We start from the raw sequence: 4,788 nt of genomic DNA on the forward strand, positions 1-4,788 counted from the left end.
AAACATTATTAAATTAATTAATATCGAGGGAAGAGGGGGCGGGGGGATGTTCTTTCCGTCGTGCACATTTGCGTGTGCACTCTGGTTTCTATTTAAGCAAAAGTTTAAATTTGCAACGTCTGCAGCATTGTACGCATTGTAGCCAATAGAAAGTTTAGTTTTTCATGATGCTTAGAGGACTAAAGTGTCGGGAGTGAGCACCGCTTTTACCAGAGTGAGTTCAGTAAATTATCGTTCCGTGATAGTAGTAACCATAGCAACGGACGTAGCAAAAATCTGATATGACAATATAGATCTGTGCATCATGTCTTACTGTGTAAATACAGACTAATAGAGCTGCCACTGACAAGAATAAATAAAACAAATCAGTGTTGGCTGAATACGTTTAGATTCAGGTAAATAGTCTATTGATAACACTTTTTCACGTGTACTTTTTAAAACAATGTTTATTTATTAAAATAATATTTTATGGTATTTAAGGAAGTTATTAATGTATTATATACTTATTATTATCATTATTATTATTATAACCATCTACAAAAAACTCAACCTAACCTACAGTTGACAACAAATATACAAAAATACAACCACATTTTTAAAAAGTATCCAAAGAGTGATTTAATATACATAAGTTGTATTCATATTGAAGATTCTAACCTTTTAGCTTGTAGTTTTAATAAAGGGGCACTGTTTATACTGTTTATATTCTTTCATTTTGTTGCTTATTGAAAAATGGATTTAGTGACCTTAAACGTGCTTAAAGTGATTAAATTAAACCCTGACTATGAAAAGTGAAACGCAGTCTCTGATTATCTGTTCTCTTCATATATATATATATATATATATATATACATATATATATATATATATATATATATATATATATATATAAAAAGCCAAATCTAGCCTATTTTATTTGTATGTAAGTTCATGATTAAAAATGAAAATGTGAATTAAAATGCAATCTAGTAAATGTCTTATGATTAAAATATGAAAGTTAAAATAGAGTAATAGATTATGGTGGAATTTTTACGACGATATCCGTCAAAATGAAGGACAATGTGAAAGTCTTACGCAACCACTGGTTTAGATGAAATTTTATTCTTAGCACCATGCTAGTCTACCGTAGCTTTGCCCATTACGATAGAAATAGTGCTAAAAAACTAGAGCTCGACCGATTTATCGGCAGGCCGATATTATCGGCCGATATTAGGCATTTTCCAAACTATCGGTATCGGCGTTTATAATGGCCGATAAATGAATATTTAAAAAAAAAAAAAAAAAAACGGACGAAACACCCTTCAACCATGTCATGAGTGTTGGAGTTGTATAGTTTGTCCACCAGAGAGCACTCTACACCGTCCCTGTTGGCAACACTCGTGTATAACGCGCAACACATCCTGCAATATGCTGATCCAGCCAGAGTCGGGCAGAGAGAATCAGTTATCCGCGAGTGAGATCATCGGTGAAGTGTGTTCATGCCATGGTGAGTTGGTCACATACATTGCTTGAATAACAATTAAAAGAACATCCCCATCAGTTCTCTTAACTCAAATAAGCATGACAAAATTTGTGACTATCATGTCCAGTTTTGCTGCTGTTAAATAAGCCGAGAGTGAAGCGGAATTAGCTAGTAATAATTACGTTACGTTGTTACAGTGTAGTTGACTGACTGTCCTTTTAACTTTTGACGATGTGACTGAAGTATTTCTTTAATAGCGCGTGACAGTTATAGCAATGAGACGTATCATCTCTCCTTGGCCTGTTATATTGAAAATGTATGTTTTACAATTTGCAGTATGACGTTATCCATTGCTAAATTATGGCTCATCATAGACTAGCTAACCACAAAGCTAGCTAATGCCACTATCATCAGTGGAAGACCGCTAACGTTAACAGTAATGAGCTTGGAAACCACAACGAACTTTTTCTGCCTAAATAAAGTAATGATTATCACTGTATTTATAACTAGCATATCTCTAGTTACAGTCCCTGCATTGTAAAATGTAAGTTAGACTTGCGAGGAGTGAACATTTAGACAGAGAAAAAGTATCAAACGTATCTTGTGCATAAAAGACAAAGTTAGCTTTTCTTTTACATGATGTGTGTGAATCCAACGACGCCAAGTGTGCGTTGCAGACTGTCGTTCAGCCGCAGCATTAACGAGTCACATAATGGATTTAGAATCGCTAAATAATAGGTTTTAGAAGGCAGGCAGCAACTGATGATTGAAAATGGTTTTGGCAAGGCAGTACCTCTCCTGTCCACCCTCTGTGGCGAGCGAAAGAGAGTTCAGCACCATAGGGAATATTTATGAGGATAGGCGAAGCTCTTTGAAAGGAGATAATGCAGAGAAACTTTGCTTCTTGTACTACAACCTGCCTCTGCTGGACTGGAGCTATTGAGGATTGACTGATTCAGTACACTACCTCATATATACTGTTAGCAATTTATAAGTAGTATAGTTTAAAGTTATATTTATGAAGCTATACCAAGTCTTTTAATACTGGTAACTTTTATTTGGTTGTTATTGTTTTTGTGTTTTTGTTCAAAGGACTTTACATTTCATATCTTAAGTTTGTATTTTTATACATTTTATTTATCAGAACTTTAATATATTTTGATGTTCCTCTGTTCTGTTGTGACAATAAAAGAAACAAGTTTCTTTTTAAAATGCATTATCATATTATTTTAGTTAAAACTCATAAATAACTACAAATAACTAATGTTAGGGAAATCTGTTAATGTTTTGTTGCGCGTTTCTGAAAAAAAAAAAAATAATAAAAAATATCGGCCGATATATCGGTTTATCGGATTTTAAACCCAACAAATATTTGTATCGGTATCGGCCTTCAAAATCCTTTATCGGTCGGGCTCTATAAAAAACATTATTGTTCTCCCACTTTACTTATGTTTTTCTGTATTCAAAGCTAAAGAGAAGTTCAGCATACCCCCTGAGACAAACGTATATGTGCTGGATGACAGTGGAACAGAGGTTGACGAAGATGTCTTCAGCGACATCCTGGAGGAAAAAGCAGACATCCTGTGGACCATTGTTAATGTTCTTTCAGTTTCTGGTAAATGGTTGTACAATTACAGTGTGCATTGCAGGGTTACCATACCAATGTGTTAACATTGTAATTTATTTGCTATCACAAAACCAAAATCGCCCTGTCGCAAGTAGGTTCTCACCAATGTCCGATTTGCGCTTTCTCTGTTAAAGGACCACTTTGCAGATGTTCAACCTTATCTCTATCTGTTCACATTAGGGATATGTGAAAAACTACATTTGAGATAAAATGGATTAGCCGGTAAGACTGTTGACCCGAGTACTTCTCAAAAAACAGTCAGTCTTGCCATCTAGTAGTTAATGTATCATGGCCTAAACTGCTTAAAGTCTGGCCACATTAACTACCAAAACTCATGTAAATTTATAGATGGCGAAGAAAACAGTTTCCTGGAAGCAGTCTCACCATGCTCTTTTTTTTTAACCTCTCCTCACTTAAACCTGTGGAAACATTGACTGAAATAATTTTTTTTTTTAATGATGATCTGTTTGAACTTTTCAGACTCTCCCGTCCAGTCCTCGTGCACAGACACCTTGTCACTATCATCACGGTCATCGGACAGTGATGCTTCTCTGATGTCCCCAAAAAGACAGCGCATTGATGATGCCTTTGTGATGTCCCCAAAAAGTCTACATACTGATGACAGTTCTTCACAAGCCAAAGAGGTGATGTTTTTTCAGAACATTTCTCCTTATGTTGTAAATATTGTATATGTTTTGCATAACATTTTTTTCCTGTTGTCAAGCTTGTCAAAAGAATTCTGGAACAAAAGCCTGGAGGGGAGAAAATCCTTACAAATTATGCAATGACAGGAGAGATGAAGGACCGAGCACGCCGTGATCTCGTTAGCATTGTTGTTGCTGAAATGTTTGAAAAGTATGGGTAAGTAAAATGCTTTATGGTATGGAAGCATATGGGTAGCAATATTAAATTTGACAAAATTGCAAAATGAAAATGAAATTACATAATTTACATTTGCCATTTCATACACTCGTTTTAATATGCATTATTGAAACGCAATTCAATAATGCATTTTCAATGTGCACATTGAATTTTGCTACATTCATTGCGGGACATTTAATGAAAAAGCAATCGCAAGTGTCTTGACTGTGAGTGTAAATGCAATTAAGAAAAATAACATTTGAATGATCATTTTGCCACAGTTTTTGCTTGAACATGTTACACATATCTAATCATTTCTGTAATACATTTTCATTTTAATTTTGCAACTTATAAAGCGTTTCAATAATGCATATTAAAACGAGTGTATGAAATGGCAAGTGTAAATTATGTAATTTCATTTTGCACCAAACGTTGCTGGTAATGTAAAATGTAAATTTAAATACAGAATGCATTGCTATTTTACATATTGCATTGTCATTTTGCATATTAAATGTCAAATTGAATATTGCTACCCATATGCTTCCATATTATGGTGCATGATTTGGTAAAGTGTATATTCATAGTATTCAATTGGAGATATGGTGGTTGTAATCAAATAGGTGATTATCATTAAATGACAACCGTGGCCAATGAGCTGTGGCCTTGCGTGGATCATAGGTTTTGCAGTGTGTCGGTTTTAATACACAACATTTATTCCACAGACGTGCTCCTCCTATGGAGAAAAGAGCACAGTATGCATTGGGGATAGTAACACTGTTCCCCTCTCTAAAAGATCCCTACTCCAAAAAAGGCTATGTGAGTACATATTTAAAAGTAA

Source organism: Xyrauchen texanus, chromosome 45 (assembly GCF_025860055.1).
Source record: "Xyrauchen texanus isolate HMW12.3.18 chromosome 45, RBS_HiC_50CHRs, whole genome shotgun sequence".
Taxonomy (NCBI): Eukaryota; Metazoa; Chordata; class Actinopteri; order Cypriniformes; family Catostomidae; genus Xyrauchen; species Xyrauchen texanus.